The sequence below is a fragment of the Pogona vitticeps genome, chromosome 1 (genome assembly GCF_051106095.1).
Source record: "Pogona vitticeps strain Pit_001003342236 chromosome 1, PviZW2.1, whole genome shotgun sequence".
In the NCBI taxonomy this organism is placed as follows: Eukaryota; Metazoa; Chordata; class Lepidosauria; order Squamata; family Agamidae; genus Pogona; species Pogona vitticeps.
This window is the reverse complement of record NC_135783.1, coordinates 160582812-160595314: the sequence shown is the minus strand read 5'-3', so window position 1 is coordinate 160595314 and position 12503 is coordinate 160582812. Positions and strand designations below refer to the sequence as shown.

Genomic DNA, 12503 nt, shown 5'->3' with positions numbered 1-12503 from the left:
GTAAAACAGACGCCGAGCCCCCCCCCCACGGGGGGGTGTCGAGCTACTTGGGTTGAAGGGCGGCAGGGGACTCGAGAAGCCGGGCTTGACGAGGCAAGGAGGCTCTCTCCGCCTGGAAACCTGGCCCCTTGGTGGCAGGATTGGTCCTGCCTCGTTGGAGGTTGTCGTTTTGGGGGGGGGGCGGAGGGTGTCTGGCGAGGGAAAAAGAGGGTCCCCGCGCTCCAGTAGGATTGCGGCGGGTTCTCCCGGTGGTGGGGTTTGGTTGTTTCCTCCCTTCTCCAGCACCCCCCCCCTCTCCCCACAAACGGGCGGGCGCACTCCTCCACCGCCCAGCCTGTCCCGGAGGTCTGCATCGTTTTCTCCGCCACTCCCTGAGCGCAAAGACCAGGCTGGGTTCGACGTGGAAAATTTCTAGCCTGGGCTGTGGCTTTGGGCGAGTGGCGTGGACGTCTGAAAAGGCGGATTCGGGAGTTCTCTCTCTCTCTTTCTCTCTTCCTTTCCCTTCCCCTCCCTTCTTCCCCGCTTCCCGGGGTGCCCTCGGAGGCCGTGTGCAAAAGGACCGCGGGGTGAGGTTGATTTTTAGAGGCATTGCCTCTGCCGTTCTGGTGCCTCTTTTCTCAACTCGCTTTCGCTCCTTCTCCCCTTTGGCCATCCAGTGGCAGGCGGCTTGTTCCCTGTCCGTTTGTGTTCTAGATGTTGTCACGAGTGTAAAGCCCAGCTGAAAACGTGTAGAGAGAGGGCTTTAGTCTGGACGGAAATTTAGAGAGGGAGCATATGACAGAGAGAGTCGTGGTGAAATCTGCATGGTAAAAATAGACGTTTACCCCGATATCTGCCGTTCTTTTCAAGTACAGTACAAAAATGACGTACATCAGCTCAGGTTATGTATGCCAGTCAAAATACAGGGAATGGCCTTGAAATGTTTTTCGGCTCAAAGGAGCACTCAGCCACCACACTAGTTTCCTTTTCAAAAGGAACAGAGCACATGCTGTCGGTGCCTGTCATGGCTTTCTGAGTCTGGCCATCTTCTGATGGTGCTTGTGAATTGCAGTGAAACAGAAAAGTTGGGAGTGCGGAAAGAATCATTATTTTGAAGTAGAAAGAACTGGAGGGCACTCTTTTATCTGTTGGAACTCATCCCTGATAAGTCCTAGGTTCCCTGCTGTGTGTGTAAAATGGAAAAAATAAGATAAGCAGTAAATATCAACAGTGTCGCTTTGACACATAAATTATGTATGGGAAAGAAAATAGTAATATTTTTATTTGTATGTAGAGTCTGAGGCATTGATATAGTTATACACTCCTAATAGTTGTATTTTTTATTTAGGATTCATATGCAGCCTTTCCTCTTACATGTTCCTGAAGCTTGAACAGTATGAACGAAATATGAACAGATTTCTTTTAATGTAACGTATAGAGTTTCCTAATAAATCTAATTAACTCTAAAATATAAAGCCCTTTACAGTACTTCTGGAATGTTGCAGTACTCTCTGAAACAAACACATTTTGAAAAGGATTTTGAGATTTTTCTTTTTGGAAGATTTAATCTATGATGTGCATTTCTACAAGATCATGGCTATCTGATTTCTTTTAGGTGTTTTTTCCCAGTTCAGATATTGCCATGCACAAGGCAGTATTACATCTCGTGATGTAAATACGGGTGACCTGTAACCCAGAATTCACTCAACATAAGTGTATGGTGAATGTTACTTAATCACCTCCTTTGACTGACTTCCAGATAATAGTCCACAGAGGGTTTGTTTAATAATTAACTCCAAAATTCAGCTGGGTAATAGGGACTCTAGCTCAATAAGCATGCCCTGCCATGAACATTTTGCTAAATAAGGGAAAACCTTCAGTCTCTTATATTAATCTTGCAATTCCGTGTTAAGGTTCAGAAAAAACTGTGTGTAATAAGGTTTGTAAAATGTCTTTATTAAGTATTTAAGCATTAGCAGAGAATTAGTCATGGTTATGTTCTGATACATCTCACCTCTGATTAAGTATAGTTTTGGAATTACATTCCATGCCTGGACATCAGTCTTGTACTCTTCCATGGCACTTTCATATTAATGTATAATGTTTGTTTTTGGAAGCTTTCATCTGTGAGTAGTCACATCTATATAACAGATAAAAATTAATTATATGCACAATTTCAGATGCAGTGAGCCTATGAGAGAAACTGTTCTGTGCAGAGTGATCCTAATAAAAATGTCAAGATAAGTGAGATATTTAAGGAGTAGTTTTACTAGTTCCATTCCCCCAGTGAGTTTCCATGGCCAAGTGAGGATTTGAACCCTGTTCTCCAGAGTCTAGTCCGTCACTCTATCCACTACAACACATTTGGAATCAGTGTGTTATCAGAGAAACTACCTTCTCCTATATGACCCTGTCTAGAGTTTACGAGAGCCGTTTTGGTGTGATGGATAGAGTTAGACAAAGACTCGGAAACCCTAAGTTTCAAATTCCACTCAATAACTTATAGGCAGTGATATTGGTAAAATCTCCTTCAGTATCTCACTTAGCTTGAAAGCCTTATCCTGTAAATTGGATGCAACTTGACAGTACATAACATAACAGAGACTATGTTAGTCATCTGAGACAGTGTGATCTTCTGTTGAGTGAGATTGATGGGAATCCCAACGTAAGGCCTTCGTATTCAAAAAATATTTAGACCAGAATCCTCCTCATAGTCCCAACTGGAATAGATCTGTTGAATCATTGATTTTACATTGACTTTAGCATTCAACAGTTAATTCCGTGAACCCACTCTGGTTGATATTTACCTTAGGATCCTAGCCTTTAAATTCATAGTTTCAGAACTCCTTGGTGTATCAGTGTAGTATGCAGATGATAGCCCTCCTTCTTCCTCTTGCAGCTCTCTGCCACATGCTGGAAAGGCCATGGTGTACCTAGGAGATAAAGTAGTACCATGGAAATAGGGAAGGTTTGCCTGGTTGATTTGTATTTTAAAGAACAAAGAAGGATGGGTTGTTAAGGAGAAAATGGGATTGGAGTCTAGAGAAGATGTTCTAGGAATAGAGTAAATTACCTAGACTAAAAGTAAACAAGAATGAAGCTCTTGGCCACAAATTCTTGTGTGATTCATTGGTCCTTAAGATTGAGGCATTCCCTTATTTAAAAAACCCATAAAGAAACCTTGTTCAATCTGGTGCCCTCCAAACAATTTCACCTTCATCAGCCGTAGTCATATATGGCCAGTGGGAAGGGACCCTACAACATCTGGAGGGCATCAGATTAGGGACAGTTGCTTTTAGGCTTTTTATTCATGGTAAGAATTAAAAATTCATTCTTAATTGAATTTTAGTTAGAGCCCGAAAAACCCACAACAATAATTCTTAATTGTTGAAATTTTAAAGAAAGTATTCATGCTTGGAAGTAAATGTATTAAAATTAATGCTAAGGATAAAATTTTGATGATAAAATGCAACAACATTTCTTGGTAGACCACATTTTTAAAATGAGTCATGACATTTAAGAGAGATTTTGCATTGACGGGTTGGTATAAGATGAGATAATTGTAAGTAGATGATAGCTGCCAAGAAAATATTATAAATTTCCGGAATATTTTATATTGAACATTATTGCTATAAAAATTTAAAATTTATCTGTACAGGCCACGTACCTTTTGAAAACGGTGGGGTTTTTTTTGTCTCAGTAGGGTAAGTAATTGTGAAGTATAGTTTGTACCCTTCCTTTGTATTGAGAGAGCCAAATAGAAATCTTTGTTTGCCGCTCTCGCTGCTTAACTGAAGGCACCAAGTAAGCTCATGTATGAAGATTAACTGCCGACCATGTTCAAGAAGGAAGATAATTAGCAAAAATGTGACTCGGTGACAGAGAAGGTGAATAACCATACTAGTTGATAATATAGATATTGATAACTTGTATAATGTTAAGTGCATACTGATACGTTAGGTATCGGAGAGTGGGCTAACTTCACACTGATAGAACCTATATTTCTTCCTTGCACTAGAGGTCCAGATCCATCAACAAGAATCAATCACAAAATGGCAACTGAGGGTTGGGGCTGAAGCCAATAAAAACAATAGCAGGTTATATGTGAGCCTCATTTAATTCATCAGACCACCCAGCATGTCTAGGATTATGTAGGTGTTTTCAGACCTGACAGCTCAGCCCTATGCAAATTTCGTAGAACCATAGAATAATTGAATTGAAAGGGGCCTACAAGGCCATTGAGTCCAACCCCCTGCTCAATGCAGGAATCCAAATCAAAACAGATCTGACAGATGGTGTCCAATTTTTTCTTGAATGGCTCTAGCACTGGAACACCCACACAAATATGACTGTATGCAGTGTAGCCCCAGTGGGTTGCTTGGAGTACATCAGTTTTAGCGCTAGTGAGCTAGTTAGTTGGCCCTGGAACTGTGTAGCTAGAGATAGTGTGAGAGGCACTGAATGCTTATATTTGCCTAGCACTGTTGTTGGACTCGATGTACTACTGTTTTGGTGCTTGGTTGACACTCTTCAAGTTTTACTTTAAATTTGCATTGTTCCTTTTCCTTCTTTCTTCTTGCCCATGCTATTGATGGTTCCCCCAGCCTCCATTCAGGAAATGTTAGTGGGCTTCACACATTACATTATCAATATCCCATGGTTCCCTCTGCAGAAAGGGTTTACTGGGTAGAATAGTGGGACTATATTTAGAGGCACCTCTGGGATTGTCTGAGATTAGGGTGAACAGTGCAGGTCTGGGGGCCAGGTTTCATGCTCTGAGGCCCACTGAAGGCTGCACTATTGGTGAAAATAAGTTTTTGTAGGTCTATTTTGTCTTTTAAATCTGAAAAACCCTGAAAATAATTGCCATAGGTCTCAATGGCACATTATTATTTATTAAAATCCAGAGTTTACTTCCTTTAAAAAGGAGAAACAGACATTTTAGTAAAGGAAGGCAACACATTTTGTTTTACAGAAGAATTATGTTTCATTAGCATATGGGGTGTGGGTTTGTTTTGTATGTATATACAGTGGTGCCTCGCATAGCGAGCGCTTCGCTATGCGATGAAACCGCACAACAAGGGGTCCCGGGCCATCGCTGGAGCGTTCGCTCAGCGATGGCCCCTATGGGCTTTTTTCGCTATGCGATGATCACGCGGACGCGATCAAAGCATAGCGAACAGCTGATCGGCGATTCCAAAATGGCCGCCGCTAAAACAAAATGGCGACCGCTGTTTTGCCTCGCTAACGAGGCATCCGAAATGGCCGCCGCAATGGAGGAAACTCGCAGAACGGTGAGTTTTAAGCCCATAGGAACGTATTAAATCAGTTTTAATACGTTCCTATGGGCTTTTTTATTTCACTTAACGATGGATTCGCTGAGCGAGGGTTAATCCAGAATGGATTAACCTCGCTAAGCGAGGCACCACTGTATACAAATTTTGGATTTGAGGAGCCCCAGCAACTGCAAAATTGGAGAGAGACCATGAGCTGCTAGTTGCCTGCCCCCCAGTAGACATTTGGTTGAGGCGTGTATTGTAACTCATGTTTTACCATAAATCTTTTCCTTTCCATTTCAAAAATGATCAGATTTTAATATTTTTCCTGCTTCTGCCAGTAGGTGGCTTTCTGTACCATCAACCATTCTATCTTTCTGCATTGCTTTTCTTGAGATGGGGCATGGAAGGCCTTTGGTCTTTCCCAGAGAGACAAGTTCAGAGGTAGTCCTGGTGGATTCCTGTTTAATACCTTGGCTGTTAGCATATAGGAGCTCTCAGAGCTCTTTTGCTTTCCAATTTTACATGAAATTGTTAAGACAGATTGTCCAGAGATTTGAGGTTAAATGTTGCCAATGTCTTTCTCTCTTTTCCATTGAAATTTGAGGATGCTGTTTTATATCCATCCTGCTTTCTGATGTCAGAAACACAGTAGATGAGGGCAAACAAATTGAGACTTAATCCAAACAAGATAAGAGGTGTACTTGGTCAGCCAAAAGGCAGATCACGAAATAGAGATTCAACCTGTGTTGGAGGGAGACACACTCTCCCTAAAGATGCAGGTTTGCCATTTGAATATACAATACATTTGGATTCATCCATGAGTCTGGATTCCTATGTTTTAACAGTGGCCAGTGGTGCATTTGCACAGTGAGGCTAGTTGGTCTGATCTAGTCATGGTGATACATGTCTTAGTTATATCACATTTTATTGTAACATGCTTTGGGTTGGGCTGTCATTGAAAAGTGTTAAAAAGTGCCAACTGGTTCAAAATCCTGCAGCCAGATCATTGCACCAAAAACTTCCTGTTACTAACTCCCAATTCCTGGCATACTGTAATGCAAAGTTCCAGCTGAGATCAATAGTGCCTTGTAAGACTTTAGTCCAAGATATCTGAAATATTGCATTCTCCCATGTAAGGTTGTGAGGCCTGTGGGAGGGGCCCCTCTCTTGGTCGCAGGACTCTCAGAGGCACATTTGGTGAGAATAGAAGAGAGGACCTTCTTGGTGGCTGATCTCAGACTATGCAACTCTCTTCTGAGGGAGACTCTGTTGGCTTCCTCCCTCTTAACCATCCACTGGCAGAGCAAAACATTTTTCAGCCTAACTTCCTAACTATGAAGGATGTCATTTTTAGGAAGGATTTTTAATATTTGCCTGACTACTAAAGATTGGAGTATTAACAGATGTCTTTAGATGTTTTGTGATTATTCTTATTTCAGTTGAAATAGTTATTATTTTTAAGTTACTTGCATTTCATAGTAAGTTTTATTATGTTTTGATATATATAACTTGTCGTTTTATTTGCACTTTAATAATGTTATGTTGCAGGCTGCTATGGAATCTTTACATATTTGAATCTACTTTTCCTGTGGGGCAACTACTAAATCAGTTAATTTGTCCACAATGCTCTGTTCCATTCATTGGGTTTTTGTACAGTGGTGCCTCGACTTATGAACTTAATTAGTTCCGGAATGATGGTCATAACTCGAAATGGTCGTAAGTCGAAGCACCATTTCCCATAGGAATGCATTGGAATGCAATTACAGTGGTGCCCCGCATAGCGACGTTAATCCGTTCCAGGATTAACGTCGCTAATCGGATTCATCGCTATGTGAGGGGGAAAACCCATAGGAATGCATTAAACTCCGTTTAGTGCGTTCCTATGGGGTGAAAACTCACCACTATGCAAAGATTCCCCCATCCAGCCGTCATTTTCGCCACCCGGTAAGTGAGGGCAGGGTGCGCAAATGGAGCGGGTGGCCATTTTCTTCCAGTGGCCATTTTGGAACCGCCGATCAGCTGTTTTTAGAACATCGCAATGTGAAGATCGGTAAGCGAAACGCTTACCGATCATCACAATGCAATGTTTTGCCATTCAAAACGTCGCAATGCGATTGCATTAGCGATCGCAAAAAACGCATCGCTATGCGGATTCTTCATTAAACGGTGCGCTCGTTAAGCAAGGCACCACTGTAATCCATTCCATCCGAAGAAAAAAATCACCAAAACAAACAAAAAACACTGCAAGACCCATCGGAAACACGATTGAACCGTTCCAGCCGAAGAAAGAAAAAAATTGAAAAGCAAACAAACTCTGCAAGACCTTATCAGAAATGCTAAAAGAAAAACCAAAAAAGCAACCAGAATGGAAGACCCATCGGTATTGCCAAAAAAAAAAAAAAAAAAAAAAAAAAAAATCACCAAAAAGCAAATAAAACCCTGCAAGACCCATTGGAAATTGGGGACACACACCAAAAAAACAAACAAACAATGCAAGACCCATCACAGCATAGAAACATAACCCCACCACCCAGCCCAAACCCACGCTGCAAAACCCACCCAGAACAGCCAGTTTTTTAAAAGTAGAAAGCAGCACCTTAACAAATAGAAAAGAGCACCTCCTCCAGTCGCACTCACTCTAACTGCTGGGGCGAAAGAGCTACAAAGAAGCAGCCTCTTCGCCACCAGCGGTTAGCAGTTTGAATTCCCCGCCTTTTCCCCCTGCCTTTTTCTGGTTGTAACTCGAAGCTCCAGTCGCAAGTCAAAGCAAAATTTTGCAGCTGGAGCTGGTCGTAACTCGAAATGGTTGTAAGTTGGGACAAGGCACCACTGTACACACCTTGACTTTTGAAGTCATTTATTTTAGGCAAATTCTGAAATCTGTGAGTTAAGTGGGTCATTGTTAATTTACTGGATTATTGTGTACATGTTGTAGCATTATTTTCTTCCCAAAATTGATAACCAAAGTCATTGGTTTAGACTCTGGACTTACTGTAGACAATGAGGTATCTCCACAGAAGAAGCAACCCGATTCCTTCTCAAATCTTTCTATAATTAACATTATACTTTATTACTGCATGAAGGCAAGGACCTTTGAGATGTTCTGGATGGCATGGCCCTTTTGTGTTTATATGAGAGGGGAAAACAGGAAAGGGGCTCTGTTTTACATTTTTGTGTTCTTCAGTTGATTACAGAAAAAGCCTTTTAATATGAATGGTTTGCATTAATGCAAAAGGTGTACACAAAAGTTTCATGTTCTTTTGTTTCCATCTTTTGCTTTACCTCTTTTCATGCTTTGTCCAATTGCCCAAGAAATTGCTCATCCTGTAGTGTTGCGAAGGATGTTGTTGTCAGCCAGTCAGAATATACAGGAGTGGGGATTGAGAATTTTGAATCTGTAAAAGGCATAGATTGGTTGGAACCCAGTAAAGAATTTTCTCTTTGTTTTAGTAATTTCTTGTGGGTGGGTGAGATCCTGGTGCCTTCCATCTTGGATTGTGCTGCCTAGCTCCCTGCCTCTGTGTCTCCATCCTTTTTGCCCTTTTTTATTTGGATTATTTTTGCTGCTGCTGCCAGACAGTTTGCCTCTGCTAAAAGGTATTGTTGGGATTTTATTTTGGACACCTCATCCCGGTATTTCCCCTTTTTAGTCCTTTCCTTCTTTGGATGTTTTTTGCTGCCTGCTGAATAAAAAGGAGAATAAAAGGCATCAAGTGGTACTTGGAAGAAAAATCTCACATCTTCTATTAGTTTGGATTTGGGGAATCTTTGAGTCTATTTTTTCGTCATTATTTCTTGCTTTTCGTGGTTTTTGGAAGGTGAGCTGTGTTTTTTATGTTGCTATTTCCTCTCTATCTGTGCTTTGTCTGTTTGATTGATTTTTTTAAGAAATTGTTATTTGCTTAATTTAACCTGCTCACCTCTAGTTTCAAGGGAAACCTTAGAACTTTGTCAATCAGCAATCCAAATGGAGAGTGCAGTCAAGAAATCAGAAGAAGACTGAGACTAGGAAAGACAGCAAGCCGTGTTCCCTCTAAGGTGGGCGTACATGCAGAGTTCCCTCGATGCTCAGGGCAGTGGGTTTGTTTATTTCGCACTTCAGATGCATGAGGTGAAGCTCCCATGCAATGGGAACGAAAATTAGAGGCAGCAATGAAGGGATTAGAAAAGATCATCAAGTGTTAAGATATGTCACTGGAGACCAAAATCATCCCCACTGTTGCCCTTCTGACCACCATATATGGGTGTAAAAGCTGGACAGTAAAGAAAGCTGACAAGAAAAAAAATGTTTCATTTGAAATGTGCTGGAGAGCAGTTTTGTGGATATCCTGGACTGCCTAAAAAACAAGCAAGTGGGTCTTAGATCAAATCAAGCCTGATCTATTTCTGGAGGGAAAAATGTTGAAACCAAGGCTGCCCTCTGTGCACATCATGAGAAGTCAAGATTCTCAGGAAATAATGCTAGGAAAGGTAGAAGGCAGCAGGAAAAAAGGAAGACCAAATACAAGGTGGATTGACTTCCTAAGGGAAACCACAGGCTTGAGTTTACAAGAATTGAGCCAGGCTGTTGACGACAGTACACTTTGAAGATTGCTCATTCCAAGGGGTCACCATAAGTCAGAGGTGACTTGATGGCACAGAAAAGCAAAAAGAAAAAAGTTGGCAGAAGTGGCAGCGTCCATTTAATAGTAGTACTGTAGTAGTAGTCGTCGTCATCTTCCTCTTCTGGGTAAAGGGCAAGAGGCTTTATGTGGTTAAGTGTGTGAAGTAGTGCAGTGGTGGGGTTGCAGGTGGTGATGATGACAGAGAATAACTCTTCCTTGGAGAGACAAGAGTACATTTGCAGAGGCAGAAAGGCAGGGAGGGAGTTACAGTCAGAATAGCTTCCACTTTGTCTCACAACTGAGAAACAACACCCTCCCCTGATGCATACACACACCTCAGAAATTAAAAGTACAGTATGTTCTGCCTTTCACAGGCTGGTCAACCACGTAATACACAGTCTCTCTACTTATAATAATTTGTAAAACTTCTCATCTATCAACTTCATTTGGTGTTGGTACAATAAAATATAATCATTTGTAAGCATCGATTTGCTTACAAGAAAAACACATTTAATAAGAAAAACACTATGAAGCGTACCATTTAGCTGGATTAGCCATCTATCAATACTGATGTTGGAAACATTTTATTTTCTGCGGATATATTGCACAGTGATCTTGTGCATTATAGTGAAATGATGGGTGTGCAGTTGGACTGTGCCACTTCGGACTCCACATGGAGGATTACATGATTGAATGCTTCTCCAAAATTCTTCCTGAAATGGTGTATGGAAGAAGGAAGATTGGCTGGTACTTTTATCCTTGATATGCTAGTATCATGAAGGGATTCTTTTGTGTGAAAGAGTAGTCAATCTCCGTTTATAATCTCAGGTGCCGTAGCATAGATACATGATTACTACCTAAATCGGAACTTAGGATAAGGCCCTGTCATTACCAGAAAATTATATGCAATGGAGAGCACACTAGAACAAACACTGAGTTAGTAATAGTAGCAATAATGCTAAGGTCAGTGACGGCATAATATTATCTAGTACATCATTTGAATGCAGCAAGATGGTTGAATAATGAGATACAAGATGGTAGTATTTTTGGATAAAAACAACTAAATAGAAACCTCTTGAGAGGCAATTAGTGCTTAACCAAATAAATCCCAGTGTGATGGGAAGGTTGACTGGGTTTGCTTTTTCTAAATAAGAAGGAAACTTGATGAAATGATTTCATCAGCAATTAGGGTATAGCCTAGTTGCACATGAGTAGAATATAATTTGTTATTATCAGAAATTCATGAAAAATGTTTGCCTGCCCCCCTCCCTGGTGTCTTTCAAGAAGCTTCTCAAAACATTTTTATTTTGGCAGGCATTTCAAAATTTTGAACCAAAGAGCCACTGAAAGGCATCACACTTCTATATTTAACTCCTGTCCATTTTAACCTGCCTTTAAATGTTTGTCAATTTAGTTTCATTTAGTTTAAATTCAATTCCATTTTGACTGTTACATTTATTATGTTATTGTCATTGTTATGAACCACCCATAGTGACCATTGGTCAGATGGGTTTTATAATAATAACATGCGTACATATGTTTCCATTAATTCCTGAGAATGGGGTGGAATGGAGGAGGCTTTTGCTGTCAAGCATGTGTGAGTGGTACCAGTGTGTGGCACGTACGTATATACATACATAGTAGGAATCCTTCAGTCTTGAGAGACTATGGTAATGTGCTCTGAATACAGGTCTTGGCACAGTCTAGTGTGGCTGAGAAGGACAATTCGAGAGTGACAATCCCTTCCACACTGAAGACAAATAAAATCTGTCCCCTGGCCAGCTCCCTGATTTTGCTGGTTTCGGGACTGCCTCTTTGCTTCGGCCAGCTGAACAAGTGTCTCTTCAAATTGGGAGAGGTCATGCTGTACCGCCTGCATCCAGACTGAACACTCAGATGTCAAGGTTTCCCATCTGTTGAGGTCCATTCCTAAGGCCTTCAGATCCCGCTTGCAGATATCCCTCTGGGGCAATTTCCCTTCACTAATTCTCCAAACAGGAGATATTTTGGAATCCGACCATAAGCCATTCTCATGACATGCTCAAGCCAATGTAGACAGTGCTGTTTCAGTAATGTGTACATGCTAAAAATTCCAGCTCGTTCTAGAATTGCTCTATTTGTCCTGCCAGGTGATACCAAAAATGTTTTGGAGACAACGCATATGGAAAGTGTTCAGATTCCTCTCCTGCCATGCACAAAGGGTCCAGGACTCACTGCAGTACAGGAGTGTACTCAGGACACAGGCTCTATAGACCTGGATCTTGGTATATGCCGTCAGCTTCTTATTAAACCATACTTTCTTTGTGAGTCTAGAGAACATGGTTTGCCAGTGTGTTAATCCAGCTCGACATCTGGGGAGAGAGCATCAGAGATTGTTAAGCCAAGGTAGACAAAGTCATGAACAACCTCCCAATTATTGTGTAGAGATGGTTGTCACATTCCCAGGGGGTTTCAACAGGCAAACATCCAGTAAGCTAGTCCAATATCAGAAGTCCAGAAGATGCAAAGCAGATATCAAAATGCCAAAGCCAAAACACAAACCGTAGTCAGAAGTCAGAGTCCAAAGCCAAGGGTCCAGAGAACAAGGTCTAAGATAAGCAGGAGCATGGATGCAAGCCAGAGTGTTGACTTGTTGCTTCCA

The 12503-nt window shown here is 41.4% G+C and overlaps 1 protein-coding gene across 2 annotated transcripts in view; it reads left to right on the top strand.

Annotated features, from left to right (window-relative positions):
- The window catches only part of B3GNT2 (UDP-GlcNAc:betaGal beta-1,3-N-acetylglucosaminyltransferase 2), a 30558-nt gene that overhangs the window by 995 nt on the left and 17060 nt on the right, over positions 1-12503 (top strand). The window lies entirely within an intron of this gene.